The sequence below is a fragment of the Colobus angolensis genome, unplaced genomic scaffold (assembly GCF_000951035.1).
Source record: "Colobus angolensis palliatus isolate OR3802 unplaced genomic scaffold, Cang.pa_1.0 Scaffold109, whole genome shotgun sequence".
Taxonomy (NCBI): domain Eukaryota; kingdom Metazoa; phylum Chordata; class Mammalia; order Primates; family Cercopithecidae; genus Colobus; species Colobus angolensis.
This window is the reverse complement of record NW_012111919.1, coordinates 10,248,657-10,270,713: the sequence shown is the minus strand read 5'-3', so window position 1 is coordinate 10,270,713 and position 22,057 is coordinate 10,248,657. Positions and strand designations below refer to the sequence as shown.

The 22,057-nt window shown below is 38.7% G+C and overlaps 1 protein-coding gene across 1 annotated transcript in view; it reads left to right on the top strand.

The window, feature by feature from the left end:
* Positions 1-1,931: 1,931 nt before the first annotated feature.
* VSNL1 (visinin-like 1) overlaps positions 1,932-22,057 on the top strand; it is a 110,280-nt gene continuing 90,154 nt past the window's right edge. The window contains exon 1 of the mRNA XM_011951324.1: positions 1,932-2,351. The gene's annotated coding sequence lies outside the window, so the exon portion shown is untranslated. The remainder of the gene's footprint in view (positions 2,352-22,057) is intronic.

The window sequence follows — 22,057 nt, the reverse complement described above, 5'->3', positions numbered from 1 at the left end:
AGTATCAACATTTTTTCCTAAACACAAGTTGCAAGTAAGTTTTCTAAAATCGAACGCCGCCACGAAAGAGACCTCCAGGGTGCAATAAATAGTACATGTCGTTGAAGCGGAGAAATGGCATCATGACCCTTGGGGTTGATGAGGACAGATTACAGTGCGGAGGCTGTTCTCGAGAGAGAAACCAGAGAACCCAGTGTAATGCTGTAGTAGGGGAAATCGACCAAAGACGAGATTTTGAAAGCCTTGAAGGTCGTTTTTCTAGCTAAAAAGAAAAAGTGACTTATTCAGAACGGACTCCCCCCGCTGGTCCCAGGAAACAGGAGCAGCCCGGCGCGCCCAGGAGTCTCGCAGCGCCGTGCGCACTGCGGCTCCAGAGCCAAGGGCTGAAGCCCGCCAGATTCTAAACGTGCTCGGCTGCCGCAGCGCGCCGGGGCCGCGCGCCCTGGTCCGCGCGACTCCGCGCTCCGGGTTTCCGCGGTCACCAGCACCGGCGGAAGAGACCTGCAGTGAGGGGACAGCCGCGGGCGGTGTCCCGGGAGTCCCGAGAGCGCGTCCCCGCTCTGCGCAACCTTCCCTAGGCGTCCTACCCGGGAAACCAGTTCCTGGGTTCTGGGCTGGCCAGGTTGGCAGTGAATGAGGCTTAGGCGTCACTGCCTGAAGCCCTCACTTAGCTTGTCGATAGCCACAGACCTGTCTGGCGGAGTTTCTCCTGGTGCCCACTTAAGTAGTCTCAAGTTTGTTCAAAGCTGGACTCCTCGACTTGGAACCAGGAGCAGCTGGAGATTTGTCAATTTAGAGCTCATTTGCCACGGGAGACGCTCTTGGTGTCCCCCAGCACCGAAGGGTAGGTCAACTCTATAGTTTTCCTGAACGTGATAAGGTGTGTGAAGACGCTGTGCAAATTGTACAGCGCTCTGCTTTAAGGAGAACGGCGATCTTCATCGCGCCCCCAGAACTTCCCTCCCTTGAAAATAAAACTCCCACCTGAATGTAAAGCGCAGGAGGGGGATTTTGTTAACCGCACTTATTCCCAAAGCATGAAAGAGTTTCTAATAGTTTTGTAAAGTCTTCAGTGAATAATTGTTGAATGAGTGCAGGTTCAACATACATACTTGAGGAAACTGGTCTGGTTGGGAACATCTGGGAATTCTCCTTGCTTTTCTGGTATGGAAGCGACCGACCAAACATTTATTGGGCACTACTTCTTGCCAAGCCTTCTAGGCTTTGGGGCAGGCCAATGGGGAGCCGGGGGAGGGCTGGCAAACCTGTTAGTTGTTCAAGGACACAAACGGGGCTTTATACCATGGCCTAATCAGAGCCCTTAAACGTGGATTCGCAAAATGGTTCATTCCCGCCCTTTCACCCACCCCCTCCCACCCCAGATGCAAAGCATATTTTAAAAACACTTAAGTGCATACAGAATGCGCTTGCCTCAGGGTACACAGGGCAAGAAGCCTCGGATCCCATCTCCTTTTAACACACATTTTTCCAACGCCGTTCTGGACTGAGACTGTCCGGGGCACTGGGTGCTGGAGGACCCGGCTCCCAAAGCTTCTGCAGAAGACCCTCGGATGAAATGGCCCATGACAAAATGACCACCATAACCGTTCCTTCAGTAAGCCAGGTAGACGAGCTCACAGCTTGCTGGGAAGTCTTCCTTCGGAGATTTCTGCAGTTTTCTCCTTCACCTTACAGTCCGACAAAGGGTGGGCCGGGAGCCGGCTAGGACAGAGAGCAGCGGGAAAAGCGGCTCCACGTGTTCCATCATTGCCCTCGGCCTTCAGCCACCAGGTTCGGTAACCGCGGGGCGTGGCGAGCCCAACCCGCACTCCCTCGCGCCCGTCCAGGTGCGGGTTGCTTGGATAGTCGGACTCCCTTTTCCTATTTACTTTCCTTTTGAGTTTCTGCTAAAATCTGGAGACGTGGAATCCACCCGCGGAAACTCCGAGCCCCTCCGACTGAGCATGCGCCATCGCCAGGCTGCTTTTGGTCACAGGCTCCCGAGTTCTCTTAGCTGGGGCTGCGGAGCTGAGGGAGGAGGGAAGAGAGGAAAGGGGAGGGGGTGCCTGGAGAGAAGGAGGCTCTCGCGCCTGCGCATCCAGCTCCAGGGACCCTAGATTTTCTATGGGATTCCCAATCTGCAGCAGAGATTTACCCGAGCGTGTTGCGGCAGCGGCTGGGCTTGCTAGGCGCGATCCAAGAGGGATTTAAGCAGCCCAGAGCTCCGGAGAAAAAGAGAGCGAGAGAGAACCACACACGCTTAAGCGTTTACCCGAATTAAATATATATTTTTAAAAAGAACTGTTGAGTTTTATCATTTTCGTTAAGTGACCGTGCGCAGCGCTATAACTGTAAGTGGAAAATACAATCTTCGTTGCATTTCTGCATGTGTAATGCAACCAACTGTCAGAGAGATGCTTTGGCTATTGTCACATACTTTGCTTTGCATAGATGCGTCTAAATGCATGGTGACAATTGCCTTGCTTAATGCTGGCGATCTGAATGTGCTTTTAGTTCATGGGGGATCTTTTGGAATATTGTGGGTGGGGGAAGGGGGAGTGTTTATATGCGGCGTGTTTGGGGGATTGTCTTAGACTAGATTTAAGACAGGTGAAACTGAGATGCTTTCTTAGTTTGTCTTAGACACATTTAAGTAGCTAATTGACCGATTGTGAAGTTTTCCGGTTGCTGATAAAACTATTGAGCGGGTGCAGTCGAGTAGTAACCTGTCATCCGTGGGATTGGTGCACCATTTTTCTCACTGTGGAAGGGCAGCAAAGGTGTTTGCTAAGTAAAACTGAGTGGATGAGATTGGTATGGAAATCATGGTTGATCTCTGAGCGGGATATTAGTGTTTAAGATCCACGGAGTCAGGAGCTAAATGAGCACATTTCTCTCAGTATTCAGAAATGAGTAGATAATTTTTTCCTTTTTGATTTTTCGTCACAATGGTGAATGGGCAGAAAAGGGAAAGATGCTCTACTGCACTGTCGATTTTGAACGGAGTCACAGACTCGGTCGCTGAATGGGGACTGTCAGACCCAAACTAGTTACCTGCCTTTGCATTCCGTGTTCGCCATCTGGAATCTGGGGTTAAAAAATGTAAATCAAGGTGTGTTACATTCGGTAGTATTTCTTTAAAGGATAAAAGGTCGTTTTGTGTTTTGAGTTAAAATGGGTTGTTCCTTGCCCAGAAACTGAAAGAAGGAAGAGTCTTTGCAAGGTCAAACCCTGAGTGGAAATCAGAATGCTGAATACCCTCAGGGGTACGAGAATGTGTATGGGGAAGGAGCGAGGAGAGGTCGATGCTCCCTGCGTGGTGGAAATGATGAGTGCTTAGCATTGCCTGATCAGTGCCCTGTGAGATGCCAGAGTGGGAATCCATTTTTCTAGAGTTGCCCTCCTGTCCATATTTTGGAAACTAAAATAAAATAGAATTGTTGGTGGGTGTGGAAAACACTAAGTACATACTATTTGTGTATCACTTTCCACTTGAAGGCAAGAGAAGCTGGGGAGTTTTATTTCTACATATTAATGTCTATTTTAATTTCTAAAGGAATTTCAGGTTGAGGCAAATTTAAAATGAAACTCTTGTGAAAACACATTTTACCCCCACTATCATTTAAACTGCCTACGTGTGTTTGTGTGTGGGGGGGTGGGGAGTAGGGGGTGATCCTGCATCATTGAAGAACTTACTCATGAATGTACTCTCGTTAAGCCTTGGGTGTTTAATAACCCCAGAAAATGCTGCACTGAAGCAGGTTGGCAGAATGGGCATGAGGCAGAAAGATGAGAAAAAAGCATGACTAGTGTGTGCTGGATTTCCACGAAATAAGCAAATCCAATTTTGGGGATGAAATGAAATAAATTTTCCCTCAAATCAGGTATGGGGGCCATCAAATAGGGCTCTTTGGCCTTTGATCAGTCCAACCATTTGGAACCCCTCAAAGGAATTTATAATTTATTTAAATGCATGAAATTTGTAATTGAAAATTTGAGAAGAACCTCTCATTGGAAATCCAAAGTATAAATCATACTGCCTTGTCTATTCCTTCTTTCCTTACTCCAGGGCAGAAGCACTAATCATTTGTCACAGTTGAGCCATACTCCTTGCCATCACTGAGCATTGGCATCAGTTCAATGAATGGTGCAGGTGTTGGCACTGCATTGATAAAGAGGGATGGTAGAAGAAAAAGGGGGGAATTGGGTATCACAACTAATAAATCCTTGGTCTTGGAGTTCCTGGCTCATAGGTTGACAGAGAGGATCAAGTTAGGTAGAGACCCTGTAAGGTATCTAGTCCAAACTCCTTACTTTGTAGACGAGGAAACTGAGGCCCAGAACCACGGATCTAGAGAAAAGTCAGTTAAGTTCTAGTCTATGGAATAAACAATTAAAAAGTAATGTTGAGTGTAAATGTTTCCTTCTCTCCTTCATTTTCAGCAGTCTTCAGGGACATTGCTGCAGACTTCAAATAAATAACTGTCTGCTCTCCAGCACATCTTCTGAGATTGTCTCTAGGGGTCCCTTTTTATACCACTTCATTTCTCTTCCTTGCCTCTCTTTGTCTTTGTAAGGTCTCTTTCTCTCTCTTTTTTATTGTCCCCTCACCTCTACTATCCCCACCTCATTAGATGTTTAGTCTGGCTTTTCTGGCTTCCTCTGCATCTCAGTCAATTTCTTTCGAATCCTTGGCGTTTGGGGGAAGCACTAGCGTATCAGAATATGCAGTTCCTGTTTGAGAACTGCCCGGGGCCCATTTCCATCCTTCCCCTGCTCTGTTCCCCAAAATTCTTCAGGGAATCCAGCCTTCAAAGACACTGCAGTTACATTGCCACTTTTCTCCCCATCTATCCTCCTCCAAAACCACTGCAGCTGCAGAGATTAGGACTTCGTGGAGTGAGGAAACTGCAGGAAAAACCCAGAGTGGACTTTACCAACTCTCCTCTGGCTCCTAGGAGGCAGAACCCAAATTAGAGATGCCTGTCTCCAGCCTTCCTGGAAATCCTCCAGATAAATCCACCTGCAGAGAAGGGAAAGGGAAGGGACAGAAAGACCGAGGGAAGAAGGCTTGACTGGTTTAACCTGAAGTTGTGCTGTAGAGGAGAGTAGCGCAACGTTTTCATCCTTTAAAGCTTTTGAAGTATTTGCATAGCTTTTCCTCAGGCAGATCTTTTGTTTTATTCTTGCGCAGTTTCTGCTCTCATCTTGCTGGATGAGGACTGCAAAGCAGACAAGATGACCTGCCTAACTGGACTTCCAACCTTCCTCCTGTTTTTTCTCCTTTTTTTCCTTTTTTGCTTTCTCCATTTCCTCCTTTTCTCCCTTTCTTCCATAAAAATTCCCTGAGTGCCTATACAATAACATTCTATGCCTCCTAAAGATAGTCTAGGCTTTCCTGTTTTCTTCTCCAAAAATATAATCTCCCAGGCACTCAGAAAGATATTCACAACTACCACAAATGCGGAAATACTAAGGATTCTTACCTGAAAAAAGCTGAGGCATTAGGAAAGGAGGAGCTTGATGACTGGAATGCAAAACCAGAGGAAGGCCCAGTTGGAGTTTCTTTCTCATTTCAAAGATTAGGTAACTACTCTTGGAAGTTGTTGAAGCTTTTAAGAAGCAAGGTGGTGAGTTTCTCAGCACCTTTACCAATGAACAATTTAATTTAACCCCTCCTCTGTCGGTAAATCTTTACTGAATTGGGATGAGCTCTGTCTTGGATAGAGTCTGTTTCTGACAAATGCTCTTGGGTTAGTTAGATGTTACCTGATTTTGCTGATATACCCATTCATATACCCTTGCAGAATACCCATTCCAGGGTATTCTGAACACCAGATAGCCTTCCCAGAGATGTGGAGATTTGTAGTTGCTAAGTGCCCTGCTTTGATTTACTACACTGTGAATCACCTCCCCATTACATGTGAGTCACATGTGATAGGATTACAGCATCAGGAATATCATCCTGGGCAAGCTATAGATTTTCTATTTGGGTTGCATGTAGTTATGAATTCCAAACATTGTGGAGAAGCTCCCTAGAGAGTTTCACAGAATAACAGTTCAGCATCAGTATAAAACATGTGGTTTCCTAATTGACAATAGCAATATATTTTCACTGTTCTCAAGGTCTTTTTCTTTGTTTTGAGTGATTTCTATGCTCCTAAAATTAGTGATTATTTAGGAAAATAGGAAGGCTCTCTTCACAGAAATGATTACATTTAATTAATCTAAGGTTGAAATTGACAATGTCCATCTTCATTATGTATAGCCAATATAAACATATTAATTTTCCTAAAGTATCAAATGGTACAGAGATATGTTAAAGAATGATTGATATTTTTGCTGTCCCAATGGTTAATTCGTATGATTAATAGAATATGTGAGCTGGACAAGATCCATATAAGTCACCTAATCCATCCCTCCAATCTATTTTTAAAAATAGTATCTTCAGGAAGCTTTTTGTCTTAAAGATGCCCCTACAATATGAATTCACTGCCTAGAAGAGCAATGATTTTAATGACCTTTTAAAATATTTCCACAATATCTGTACAATGTCTTTTATAGTGGAAACTCAATATTTGTCAATTAAATATTTGTTCTAATAAGAATCAGTTGCATGTACCTTGTTAATTATATCAAAAAATTAAATTTCTACTAAAACCGTGTGCACAATTAACATTTCTTTAAATATCTTCATTAATAATGAGAAAAAACTATATTAAAAATTATTTTATACCTGGGTGACAAAGTGAGACACTATCTCAAAAAAATTATTTTATGATTTAGTTTTTGTAAAGATATTAAAGCATTATATTAACACCTCTAAGAATGCTTTTAAATCGATTCACATGTGTATCCTTCTTTTTGTCTCTTAATAAGAAAAAAGATAAAGTATTTTTACCTATTTACAAGAATAAGAATATTGATAAGTAAAAGAGTGAATATAAATCTAGACTGTGGTAGCTATGTGCTCTACTTAGATCATGCTCCCTTGAACTATGGAATTATTTTAACATGTTCACACTGTGAGGGGACCACAGCAATGCATTTCTCATTTACAGTTTGTTTCTAAAGATAACTTATGCTCTCTTAAATGAATCAAAATAGTTTGTGTTGCTCCCAGCTTAAATCATTGAGAACTTTTACTAATGAAAGGGTCTTGGAGATGCTTTAGAAACTATTTAATGAATGAAACAGAAATGGAATAGTAAATTACTGAGGAATCTTCAAAGAGGTTTGACACTTTAATAATAAGGTGCCTGTGAATACATTCAAGAGCTGTTCTATACCCCTATCAGCTAACTTAAAGCATGCAGATCGGGTGATTTTCTCTGGATTTCTCCACCTCTTTACTTTATTTACTGCAGTCCTAACACAGATGACCTGCTGTGTAACCATCAATTGTTTATCCTTTTTTTTAATGCATGGTAATTCCCAGGATTTGTTGGATTATTTCCAGGTGAGCATTCTATTTCCTTTTGTTCTAAATTACAATTAAGACTTGGAATACTCTCATTCACTAAGTGGTCTTCAAGCTCAATGTACCTAATACAATAATTACTGAACTTTTTGTAGAAAGTAGATCTCTTTTACTTAAAATAGATTTTATTTTTATGAGGCATTGCTCATAAAAGGCAAAGTGTTAACAAATCAGTTAAATTTATCTGCAATTATCATCAATCCATAGAGAGAATCCTATTCATTGTTGCCTATATAGTACTTTTCTGAGAATAGAAATCTCTCACTTTTTAAGTACATTTTTTCCTCATTTTTTTGGATCTTGTTCATTATTTCTTAGGCTCTGAAAGACTATGAACTTTTGAGGAGCTTTGTGTAAATAGTTTTTGGGTTTTTTTTTTGGCAAATCATTAACATGTTAAATGTACTTTGAAACCTGGGTGAATTTTTTCTAATGTAAATCAACAGATCCTAATATTTCTGTTACCTTATATTTTAGGATCTTTTTGCAATTCAATAATTCTTGAAATTGTAAACCCTGGTGCTACAGGAGACTAGTGTTTTATATTTTGCATTGGTTTTAGTAATTTGTGATTAGTGTGTTTCTGATTTCTTGAATTCCAATTTTAAATTTTGAGTAAAATGTCCCGTTGGAGACCCATTAAGCATTATTAATAAAGTTGAAATCTTATTAATATAATATTTTGCTTTTAATGTATCAAGTAGTGCTGCACAAGGCTCACTTTCAATTAGCAAGTTCTGTTTGCTGAAATTCTTGGCATTTGATGTTATGAGTTAATGGAAGACTATCAATTTTGTTAATTCCAGAAGTTCAAGAGTTTTTTTAACTTTATATAAAGTGCTTGATGTTTTTTGCTTTCTTGTTCATATGAAAAATGAAAGGAAATTGTGAAGTAAACTTAAATCCTGTGTATAAAATTGTTATTCTTTTAAATGATTATAAAGGTATTGATTCTTCAGAGTGAGATGAAAACCACTAAACTGTTAGTCTTTCCTTATTTTTAGTTTGTGAATGGGAAAACTTCTAACCGTGATTTCAGTTGGCTCAGAGAAAATTATGAGAGGAAGTACAAAGTTCTCAAGCTGGGTATATTAATACTTACACAAAAATTCCCAGGGCCATAGTTTATTAGTTCTCTGACCTTGAATAAATTGTTTAAACTCTCAGCCTCAGTTTCTAATAGTAATTCACAGGATTCTTGAACAGAAAATAGAAGATTATATATGTAAAGAATATAATGGCTTACTATTGAAAATGTATAATAAATAATATTTATCCTTATCATTAGCATCACTTTAATCAGAAATCAATAGCTCATAAGACACTTTGGTCACTGAGTTGAAGCAATCTCCATTCATTGCAGAACTTCTAAATAAGGAATCAAATAGTGAACAGTTTACAGTGCTTACCCTACCTTATAAAACTTAGATTTATTGAGTAAGTGTGCCAAGCTCTGTGTAGTCACTGTAGAACAAAATTAAGTAAGATACAATCCCAGCCTTCAAGAATTTATGCCTAATGGAGAAGACAGATAAATGCAATTTTAAGTCAAGTGAAATGAAAAGGTGGTATGAATGCACAGAATTATTTCAGAATGAAATAAATGCCTCCACTAAGACTTCAAATTTTGTTTCCCTTATTCCTTCTTTAAATGCATCCCCTTTCCATTATGCCTTTCCTTTATCATCATCACCCTACTATATAATGCCAGCATATAATTGTGACCTGAATATGGAACTGAAAGGAAATTTTTAAGTTTATTTCCTTATTGGATATATTTTAAGATTATCTATGAATTACTGTTCAGTGTAGCTAAATAACATGTTTCCCTTCTCCCCCAACCTGCACCCACAGTTGATCACTGAACTTCAATAAAAAACATTTCAGGAGCCCTGATTTTTTGGTTAAATATTATACTGTGATACTTCTATCTTTTAATACTTTCCCAAAACAGGATTTCTGTCTGATACTCTCCCCACACCTCCTCTATTTTTCCAACCCATTTCATGACTAAACATTCAATGTGTATCTGTGGGAAGAGTCTTCTATGAGCTACTCTTTCATTCTTTTCTCCCAGGCTTTTACAATAAAGAAAAGATACCTTCCAACTGCTCTTTCCTACTGAACCAAAAAAAATGTTTCTAGCTCCTCTGCACATTTCCCCCACCCCCCATCCCCACACACATCAAATCCAAAATGGCCTTACTGTTCTTAACTCTTCAAAGAACCTTTTCAATTTCCTTCAGGATTTCCCTCCTTCTTCCTCTATTTCCTGCCCAATTTCCTAGGAAATTTCAGGTATATTTCTAATCTGTAGATAAAAAAGGGCATCTTTTTCTCTTTTTGAAGTCTACAAAACTTGCACCTGAATTCTGAGATTTATTTGTATAATAGGACAACTCCTGGATGATTCACAGAATTGAGTAGGGTTATTGTTCTAATTAATCTTTTGAGTTTATTTTCTCACTGGTGAAAATAGGGATAATGCAGTTATCTTACATGAATGTTGAAGGCCTAATATAGTAATGTGTATATAATACCTGAAAGAACTTGGAACATAAATAATTCCTTCTCCCCCTGCACACTCCAATCTTTTCTCCTGCCTACATCTTATCTTTTCTGACCACCTTCTTAGTCTACATTTCACCGTTTCTCCTAGGTTAGTGTTCTAGATGTCCTGCTGCATTTTTTTCCAAGTATGTTTGTCCTAATTGGCTCATAGTTAAATAATAGCTAACATACACTTATCCCAGGTAGCAATGGTGAGTGCAGTCCTAGAAAGGGTGTGTTAACTGAATCAATGCCCTACCTTAGGCCTGCGTTCCTGCATCTGTTTAGAAAACCTCTTTAATTTGTTTAAGACATGTTTTCTGCTAAAGTTTTCAGAGCCTCTAGTGACTAACGTTCAGTTGATGAACAGTCCTCCCAGCTCCAGTGATTCTGCGGTGCTCTTCATAAATAATGTCAGAGGACATCTGACAGTGCTTAATTATCTTCTGATTTTTATCCTCTCTTTTCCTTTACCTTTTCCCCCAAGGTGCCCTGAGCACCTGTTAAACACTCCAGGAGATGCCTATACCTCAACTCTTATGCAGGATCTGGCGATATCACTTGCGTATCTTTTGTTTATCACACAAATGCTTCTCAAATAACACCAAATAAATGACGGAAAAGGGGGGCCATACACACAACACAGGTTGCAGAACATGTTCAGATCAGGTTTAGCCTATCAGAACCTTCATTTCCTGAGTGTTTGTAGAAGTGTGCACTAATGCAGATTGACCAAGTGCAGAGAATGGTGCTCAAAGTAGGGGTGAGGTAGAGATGCACATACATCCAGATAGATGGATACATACATACATACATGATATATACACAATGTGTTCAATGTACTGTAATAGATTGTTTTGTGCAGTTTTAAGCAAAATATTTAAGAGTAATAGCTTTATAACAAATCATTACTTACAAGACAGCATTAAAAAGGAAGCCCTATTGAAATTTCCTCATTCTAGATCAAGTGCATGGTTGAAAGGGAGGATAGTTAAAATTCAGTGGTAAGAATACCTATCAGGGTTTTGGAAATATACCTTTATAGAAACAAAAGAGTTTTTTGAAACGCTTCTTTGGGGGAAAATGCTTACTACATCCCACTCTTAGATATTCCCAGTGCTCATTTTCATGTTAATAATAAGTCTGAGTGGTCCTGTGGTAAAGACCACTGAATCTGTTTAGCTTTGATTAATTGTATATTTCCACACCTGTTTGTACAGGAAACTTACGTGAAAATATACTTATCAACATTTCATTGTCATTCTGAAGAACTCAGTTGGAAAAACTGGTTTAGAAAGACAAAAGCTGAACTATGTAATAGAAAGTACACAAATTTAGTAGTCATTAGATGTGTGTTTTAGGCATCACACCTGTGCTTTAGGCATCATAGTGTGTGGCCATGGAAGACTTACTTAACTTCTCTGAGTTTTAGTTTCCTCATGTGAGAATAAGTATGATATCACCTGCCCTTTCTAGTTATGAGTTATTGTGAACATACTCCACAGATTGCATAATAGTATGTGACAATAAAGAATTTATTGTTTATATCATTCAACTTTAAAATTTGAGATTTAAAAAAGGTGATTTATAATCAAAGTATTGATCTTCTGCAAATTATTATATTATGGTTATATCTGCTAAAATAAGTCCCCTGTCTTCTCCCCGCCCCTACTGTAGGTCCTGGGATACAATGATAGATCTATGATAACTAGGTCTTCACAGTTAAATTGAAAAAATGATTTTGAAGTAAAATAATCTAGAAGGAAAAGCCTAAATTGAGACACATCTGTATCTTTTAAATTTGCCTCTGGATTTCTCATGCTGTGGTTGTAGAACTTGAGCCCACAGCCATTTCTCAGTGGTGTGAGCATGTCTTGGCTTCTAAAGAGACCCTTGTGGAAACAAAAGCAACCACAGTCAAGCTTATGTGTTTGTTCTAGCAGGGAAGCTTTGGAAATAAGATTTTCATCCTACCGGGGTTAAGAAAAGCCTATGAGGGTAACTGGGACTTCCCTTCCAGGAATCAGCATGCATATACAGATCCAAACAATGTAGACAGTAAGACCAACAGGAGAAACAAAAGAGACCCACATGTGCATGCAAACACAGGTACTCTGTCTTGGATAAGCTCTTGAACTCATGAACAGAGATGAGTTTTCTTCAAGGACTATGGAAATCACTTTGCAGGAGCTGCTCTGATGATAAAAATCTGAACCTTCCTTAGATATCCTAACCCAGTCATTCTAAGGGAATGCAACCAAAAGTTACTTCTCAGTCCTCTTAGCACATCTAAACACATAATCGCTGTATACATGCCAGCTCTCACATAAAACTGGAAATTTCTTGAGGGAAGAAATCATGTCTGATACATGTCTAAGTCCCCTTTAGAGAACAGTATCATTGAGGCAGGCAGAATAGGTGGAGCAGTAAGTCAATTGTGCATTGACCCATCAATAAATTGTGAAGTTTGGAACTTCCCAGTCAGGAGTTGTTAAAGAGTCCTCAAACACCCCAGGGTAATGGCAAAGCATTTGGGCATCAGACTCACAGAGTGCCAGGTTACACAGGCACCAGTCAAGTAAGACCTTGTCCATTTCCTATATAGTCCCCTTCTCTGCCCCCTCCCTAGAAGCAGCAGAGCAAATAATAGAAGAGGGAAGCAAGCAGGACAAAAGAACAGATTACCCCCTCTCCCCACTGCTAGATTGAAATCCTAGTTAAGGAAAGACTGAATTGGTAGAGTGGAAATTTATATTTAAATTAGACTAAACTTTTTTAATATCTAGAAACAACAATTTCTCTGATAACTAAAAGTGACTGAAAAAATATAAATCAGTCCAAGATATCATCTTGGGATGGGGAAGGGAGGCATGATAGAGCATATTTGTAGCAGTGATGAGAGAATAATATAGCCAATACTTTGATAAAGTGGCTATACAAGGAATAATATAAAATGGTATATGATTCATTCTTAAAACAAGAGGCCTTGGCCAGAATTGCTGGTATGGGTATTAGAAGAAATCCATATGAACTGGAAGAAGACAGAGGAAACTGATCTAGATCCAAGTCACCAGTGGCATAGGAGAAACTGGGAAAGCTGACATTCTTCCAAAGAGGTGCTCAGTAGAAGACCATGTACATAAAGGGCTTACCTATATCACTTGTCTTTGGCTGTTAGCCAAAATTGAATTAATCTGAATATTGAAAGTTATCTCTATGCTAGGTCTCAAGAGCAAGTAAATGAAAGCACAGATCATGTATGCCTTATAATAATAGCTAGCAATTTTATGAAAAAAAAAAAAAAAAGGCCAGGCTCGGTGGTTCACCCTTGTAATCCCAGCACTTTGAGAAGCCGAGGCAGGCGGATCACGAGGTCAGGAGATCGAGACCATCCTGGCTAACATGGTGAAACCCTGTCTCTCCTAAAAACCACAAAAAATTAGCCCAGGCATGGTGGCGGGTGCCTGTAGTCTCAGTTACTCAGGAGGCTGAGGCAAGAGAATGAGGGGAACACGGGAGGCGGAGCTTGCAGTGAGCCGAGATTGCACCACTGCACTCCAGCCTGGGCAACAGGGTGAGACTCCGTCTCAAAAAAAACAACAAAAAACAAGCAAAAAAAACTTAGCATGTACAGTGCTCTGTGTTGGATACTTACACACGTTACTTCATTACTTACAGCTTTGCAAGGTAAGTGTCTGCAAGGTAAGCTTCATTTTATGACTGAGAAATTGTGTCTCTGAGATGAAAGTAATTTGCCCAAGGTCACATAGATATTAAGTGATAAATGTGTTGTTCAAACCCAAAATCCTCTTGTTCTACCAAACTACAACCAACCTACATACATCTTTTTATTTTTTAAATTTTTTATTAGGGAAAGCGTACATATTTGGAGAGAATAATATAATAAGCCCCCATGTACCTATCACCCAATGTTAATCAGTATTAAGGCCACTTTGTTTCATTTCTGTCCCCATCCTTCCTCTCTCTAATGGGTTGATTTGAAAGAATTAAGACATATCTTAGACATATCATCTTGTGTGTAATAGTTTACATATATCCACAATACAATTAACACAGCAAAAAAAAAAAAAAAATCACTTAAAATCATCAAATATAAAGCTAGTGTTCAAATCTCCTAAGTATTTTTATAGTTTTTTTGAATCAGGGTGTCAATTAAGTCTGTACATCCCAGTTGTTGAAAAGATAGCAGCCTGTTTATGTGAGACATGACTGCATCTCACCAGAGAGAAGTATATTGCGGATTAAAGAGATGTGGCTTTAAAGTTGGGCCTTATCACTCTGAACAAGTTGTCTAAGTTTTGGAAAATGAAAATCGTACTCCTGAGATTAATTGTAAGGATAAACATAATGTCTTTGAAAGTGCTTAGAACAGTCTCTTGCATATACAAGATCTTCAGTGAATATTAGTTTCCTATAAAAAGAGGGGGAGGGGGAAAGAGAGAAAGAAAGAGCAAGAGGGAAGGAGGAAAGAAAAAGGAAAAATGGAATAGTAGACCAAGAAGGCTGACCTTGTTATTAAGTGGCAACTTCTTGAAGTGCTTTGGCAACTGATCTTTTGAGAGCATTCCCATTTTGTTCCTGGATGGATATTTGACCACAGTTGTGCCAAAGTGGCTAATGACTAATGGCTCTGAATCTTCCCCACTGACATGTTTACAGTTCTGCAGTTTCCCATATGAAAAGGAAGAAAATCTGTAACTTCAAAATTATCTCAAATTCAGAAAAATGACAATATTATAAAATATCTTTAACCTCATACAATTAAAACTAATAGAAAAAATTAAAATATGGCATACATTGTATTAGCAGTGATTACTATTGTGTTGCAGTGGTAACATAATTTTAAAAAACAAGGGCAGTTAATTTGATTTAGATTTGAGTTTGTTTTGTTTTCATGTGAACTTGGGCAAGTTACTTCATTCCTCAAAGTCTGGTTCTTAAGGTGTGAAATGGAAGTTTTGAAAAAAAAAATCTAAAGATCAAACATCAGCAACATGGGAAAATGGAAAAATACTGGACTATATGTCAGAACCAAATTTGAATTCTAATTCCACTACTTAATGTCTTCATGGCCTTAGTCAAATAATTTAATCTCTCTGAGCCCCAGTCTTATTTGTTAAATCCAAATTATAATGTATATCACAAAGTTGTTGTGAGGACTAGAAATAATACCCATTAAATGCTTAGCAGAATCCTCTCTTTTATTTGAAACTCATTGATGGTTATTATTAGTTTGTTTTTAATAAAGAATTAGTAGTATTGGCTGTCCTTAATCCAAGAGCTCTTAAATTGAGGAGTTACATAAATTCATAATAAAGAAGTAGGGAACTGAGCATAGCCAACAGACCATCTTTTGCACTGCGTACATCTAAAACCATGTATGAAGTTATTGGATACTTTATGTAGACAATGGGTAGATGAATTCAACACACAGTATTTATAAGGGCTCATAGTGCAATGACAGTGTACTGCTTATGACTACTTATTTAGAGAATGTAAAGTGAGCAACCTCTACGTTATCTGAGAATCACCTCCTCAAATGCCAGCTGGAAGTTGCTGGTAAGGAGTACCCAAATCTTTGTAACAGGTCTATGAGGTTGTACATCTGTAAGTGGAAACTCACTGAGAGATGACATAATAGAGGGAAGGCTAAAAATCTACACAGTATTCCAGCTATCTTGTCTGAATTGTGATTGTTGGTTCCTATGGTAGATAATTAGGAATAAAGTCATTTCTTTGAATTTGTATCTAGCTTGGATACCACTGATTGTTATCATGGTGATTGAGATCACTTCATTGTAACAGTGAGAATATTCATTTTGTGGTTGTCTAGGATTAGAAGTACAGGGTTCTTTTTTTATAATTAAATGAAGAAGACATTACTTTTTCTTTCAGAACACTTTTTTTTTTCTAGTTTTATAAACTCACTTAACAAAACTCTAAGCACTAGAACTAAAGAGGACTGCTATTGGCATTCCAGGTAATTCATTTATCAACCTGGTCCTTCAAGTTGCTACTCTATATAACAGCTCTTAAGTGAGCCTCAGTGAGGGTTGGGAATTTGCCTTTTTTAAGTAAAAAGAATAATATTCGCTCATTGTGAAAATTTGGAAAACAAAACAGAAAAAAGAATAAAAATCTCCCGCAATCTATTACTAAGTTATATTTTGCTCCATTTTCGTTGTTTGCTAATAGAGACTGCTCATTTCTTTAAAATTTTTATTCTACATTTTTCGTAACATTATAGCAGAAACATGATCTTTTCAATTAAAATTCTTTGCAAATGTATATTTTAAATACTTGGATTACACTCCATCATATACATGAACAAGGTTTCGCTCACTGTTCTCTTATTGTTATAAATTTTAACTCTTTTTTTTTTTTTTTGAGACAGAGTCTCGCTCTGTCGCCCGGGCTGGAGTGCAGTGGCCGGATCTCAGCTCACTGCAAGCTCCGCCTCCCGGGTTTACGCCATTCTCCTGCCTCAGCCTCCCGAATAGCTGGGACTACAGGCGGCCGCCACCTCGCCCGGCTAGTTTTTGTATTTTTTTTTTTTAGTAGAGACCGGGTTTCACCAGGTTAGCCAGGATGGTCTCGATCTCCTGACCTTGTGATCCGCCCGTCTCGGCCTCCCAAAGTGCTGGGATTACAGGCTTGAGCCACCGCGCCCGGCCATAAATTTTAACTCTTAAAATACCACTTAAAGGAAAATCTTTGTGCACATAGCTCTGACTACAGGCTGCATAGGGTCCTCAGCATAGATTTCTGCCCATCTCTAACAGAGTGAGAAATTTGAATGTAGGTTTGCTGCTTTTTATGGCAGAGAATTGGGCCCTAGAAACTAGGCCTGAGGGGTCATAACACTTAGAACATTGAGGAAAATTCACCTAAACTAGTTAGTAATTCCCAGTGCCAGCTTTATGAGCAGATGGCTGCATTCCTTTCAGAAACTCTGAAAAGCCTCTTCTAATCAAAACCCACCTGCAATTGCCCAGAAGTCCATTATTTCTGTCACTTTGTTTTGGAGCAGGAAACAGAAACGAGAGCCAAGTCTAGGCTGATATCCTGGAGTACTGATTAATACAGTTTTTATGCCATGCTTTGCCTGTATGATCATTGCTACTACTGATACTATCATCATCATTATCATCTTCATCTTTATCTTCTTCATCATATCCAGTAGTAGTATTCCTGAACAGTCTGTGAATTCCTAGAATGTAGACTCAGCGCCTCATTAATCTTTGAATTTCTCAAAATTCCGTATACCTAAATAGTCCTCAGGGAACATCGTTAGGTGCTTTAAAACAGAATTCACTCATTTATGTTTTAGCTTAAATAAATTTCTAATCATTTCTTCTCAAAAGGGAGCTTAGTTAAAATAAACTAAATAGAAGGCTCTTGGGTTCCCAGGAGGTAGTGAATGACAAATTTCATTTGCTCAGTTTGTCCTGTCTCTTACCAGAGCCAACCCTAACTTGGAGGAAATTCTTAACCATAGGATTTTTTTCTCACTCATATAGCAAACATTTCTTTTGCTTCTGCTGTATGCCAGAAATTGAATTTAGCCCCAGAGACATAAAGATCCTTAAGACAAATATCTTTTTTCAAGAAGCTAATGGTCTAAAGCAGGAGCTAAATGAAACGGGCCAGGTGTTACATGAGTGTTAAAATGATGGTATTTTGACGAAGGAGAATACCTGCTTCGCTTCTTTGCCTTTTAAAATATGGTATCAAACAAAATAACCAGTACGAACACATTGTCGTTCAGGATCTGTGAGTTTTACACCCTAGGTCTAAGAGAAGAACTCTTGGACCCTGACTTTTACTTCCACTTTAAAGGTAGTTTTTAAAAGATCTTTGTAACAAATGTAGGCATTGTCCATATGCCAGTGAAAATGTAACGTTTATGAACCCCTGCTTTTACATCAGTTATTATAAGAACCATGTTTATTCACTTGAACAACCATATATGGGTATAATCTAATAAAAGGAAGTAAATTATTAAATATGCCAGTTCATCACTTCTTAAATCAATTGGACCATTAAAAGTCATCGGTGGCTGGGCTTGGTGGCTCACACATCTGTAATCCCAGCACTTTGGGAAGCCAAGGCGGGCAGATCACAAGGTCAGGAGATCGAGACCATCCCGGCTAACACGGTGAAACCCATCTCTACTAAAAAAAACAAAAAATTAGCTGGGCGTTGTGGTGGGCGCCTGTAGTCCCAGCTACTCAGGATGCTGAAGGGAAGAATGGCGGGAACCCGGGAGATGGAGCTTGCAGTGAGCCGAGATTGCGCCACTGCACTCCAGCCTGGGTGACACAGCAAGACTCCGTCTCAAAAAAAAAAGTCATTGGTAGGCAGACATCATGATAGAAGGAAAATTGTGGCTATAGTGTCACACAGACCTTAATTCAAACCCCTACATCAGAAGCTCCATGGCTTCTGATTCCTCACCTGTGAAACAGAAACCGTTAAGTCTATTTCACATAGTCCTTGTAAAGCTTAGATGGGATTGTGCATGTAACATACTTACGACAGAGTAGGGGATACGGTAAATGTGCAAAACCAGATAGTTACCATTGTTCGCAGTGGCATGTGTATAACTAAGTCCCATAGTTCTTTCCAGGACTTATTCATATTTAAATAAAGCTCTTAGTCTGAACATTTCTTGTCTAGTTCACCAGTGTATTATTTTCAGAGCCCAGTTCTGTGCTTAACATTCTATAGATTCTCAATATATAGACATTGCATGAATCAAAGGACACCAAATGGTCTCTAAGAGATGGAATAGGAAGGTGAGAATTTCTAGCCAAAGGAGAAAGACATTTCAGGGGCAAAAGGAGCTTACATCTGCCTGAGTTTAGTCATTCAAGGTCTTTTCACATTTCACAGATTATTACACCTTAGAACATTCAGGTGTTCCAAAAGTCTCCTCAGTTAATCCAGCAAAGGAGAAAGATGAAGAGATGGCTTTTTTAAAAGGATGTCATGTTTGTAAACAATCATTAGCACATATCATCTCTTTGCCAAGGACTCTGCCAAGCGCTTTATATGCATACTACCGCACTCATTTTCACAACAATCCAATGAAATAGATATTATCCTACTTGAGGTGAAGAAATTGATACAGAAATGTAGCAACTTGCCTAAAATCAGAAAATTTTGGTCTCTAAAATCCAAATTGAATCGATGCTCTTTTTACTCACCTTGTTTTTATATTCACTAGGTAGCTTTTGTATGAGGTACTATCTCTGTTTCACCTATTCATTTGTTCTTTCAACAAATATTTATTGGACATCATTTGCCTGGCACTAAGTGAACTAAAACAACCATAATTCCTGCCCTCATAGAGATTAGAGTCTAGTTGGAGGAATGGATATTAAACAAATAATCACAAAATGGCATCACTTACAATTAAGATTAATTAAGCGCTATGGAAGAAAATAGTAATGCTGTAAGAAAGTGTAACAGGGAGACCTATTTGGGGCTGTTTGAAATGATAGACTCCAGGAAAATCCACTGAGGTCTGGAGTTCCAGTTTTGCCTCCTGAGACTGTTACTAACACTTGTTTACCATTGCTGGGCCTGACAAAGGAGGATTATTACCACATTTCTTTTTGAAAAGAGGATTATGGATCTTCCTCCCAGGATTTAGCATCTCCCATTTTATTCCTCCTTCACAAGGCTTCAGTAACAGAGGACAATAGAGCTTTTGATGTTGGTAAATCTCCAAGGGAAGCTCACCCTCTCATGCAAAGTTCCCTTGGGCGGTTTCCAGAAAAGAAATTTACAAGCACCTGTATGTTACTCGGTCTTCCCAAACCCGTGGTTGATTTCCTGTGGTGTAGATGTGTAGGTCATTAGATACGCCCAAGTGCTTCTACAAGTCCATGAAAGAAGCAGATGTGCTTCTACAAGTCCATGAAAGAAGCACAGAGTGCTGCAGGAGCGTTTTTGGGACACACAGAACCAAACTTTCCTAGGGTGAGGATTGGAGGTGAGATGAATTTTGGAGATGTCAAGACTAGGAATTAGCTAGACAAAGGGCAAAGGGAGTAGGAATGCTGTTATTAACAGAGGAAGCAGGAACCAAAGTATACAATGATAGCAGGAGAATACTTTGAAATGCGTATGTCCTGACGTAATGTTTTAAAAGGTTATAAAAGCTTAATCAAATGACCATAGTATTGTGAAAAGAAATACGGATTTTATAATCAAGCCTAAGTTCCATTCCAGCTCAGTCACAAAATATTTTGAGTCCTATAAATCCTTTTATCTGTGAAATGTAGATAATGATACCTATGTGACGGTATTATTGTGGTAATTAAATTATAAATATTGCCACATAGATGTCATTTGATGCCTGGCCTTTAAAGGTAGTAGGAATGGTGGGTTTTAATGATAAGATCAATAATATTGCATGAGGCTAATTTTTACTGACTTCATTACATGTGTTTATCTAATGATTGCAACTTCATGCTAAGAATTTTCATTATACCCATTATAAAGGTAATTGAGACTTAGAAACAGTAAGCGACATGCTCACAGTCACGTAGCCAAAAAGTGGCACATCTGGTAGTCTGACTTAACCCCCATTTCTTAACTCCACTGTCTCCCTGCAATAGTCAATACACAGCTATTGTCATTGTTATCATTGTCATTATTATGATCATTATTTAAAATTCAAAGCTCTTCAAGTCATAACCATAATTCTGATATCAAACATCTATGATGTGCTTTTTTTTCTGGAGCAAGAGTTTGCAGATTATCTTTAAAGTATTTCCACTTTCATTGTTATATCTCCTAATTTACTTGGCAAATCAGAGTTAAGTTCAGCTTAAAATGATAGATGATCCCAGATAACAATGGCTTAAATAAGAGAGAAATTTATTTCTCACTCATGTAAAGAAACTCAGAGGTAGGCAATCCCTGACAGGGTGGCTTCAGGGACCTAGCACCTAGACTTCTCAGGGACCCACACTCCTTCAGCCTTTTTGCTTGGCTAGCCATCTTTAGCAGGTGGCTTTCACCTCATGATCTAGTGTGGCTGCAGCCACATGTCTGCTTTCTAACCAGTAGGAAGGAGAAAAGGGAGATGAATTTCATACCCTTCCCTGTTAAGGACACTTCCCTAAGTCACACCTGAAAATTGGCATACATGCCATTGGCCAGAATTTAGTCACATTTAACATAACCCTTGCTAAAAATTAGGGGTTTTATTACTAAAGAAGAAGAGGAAAATAGTCTTGGAGAAAACTAGAAGCTTCTGCCATACTAATAATAAAATTTTAAAGATACAATAAGTATTTAATTTGATATTCAATGTGTTCTTTAAAATGTGATATTTTAAAAGCAGCACACAAAACAATGGCTTTTTAAATTGATGCCTAAGGTTTTCTAATCAACTACGTCTTTTACAGAGATCATGCAACCTTGGTATTCTTGCCTAGGCTTCGCTTCTAGCTCTTCATCTTATTCAAATCACTTTCTTTTGTTGGGCTTTAGTTTCCTCATATGTAAAATGAGTAGGGGTAAACTAGAATTTATCTAATATCCTTCCAGTTCTACCTGTTATTACTGGATGACATAGGTAAATCACATTCATTTACTTATAAGAATTTTAAAGTAATTTAAGTGTTATAGGGCAAAAATCTAGCAATGAGCCAGTTTTCTCAGGAGTAGATACAGATTTATCTTTGTATATTTATATCCTTCCTCATCATAGAAAAGAAAAAGACTTCTATTTATCTATGCAAAAACAGTATAATAAAAAATGAAATAAGTAGAGTAAACAAAGATAAACATCAGAAAAGAAATTAAACTGGCCTCTTTTCCTGATTATATTTATTGAAAATCCAAAGATTCAAGTAAAAGCAAAAATTAATAAAAACTGGACAAGGAGACTAGATAACAGATAAATTACAAAAATAAGTAATCTTTTCTTTTAGCTAATCACAAATATTCAGAAATGAAAATTAGAAAAAAAGTTCTATGTTCAGTAGC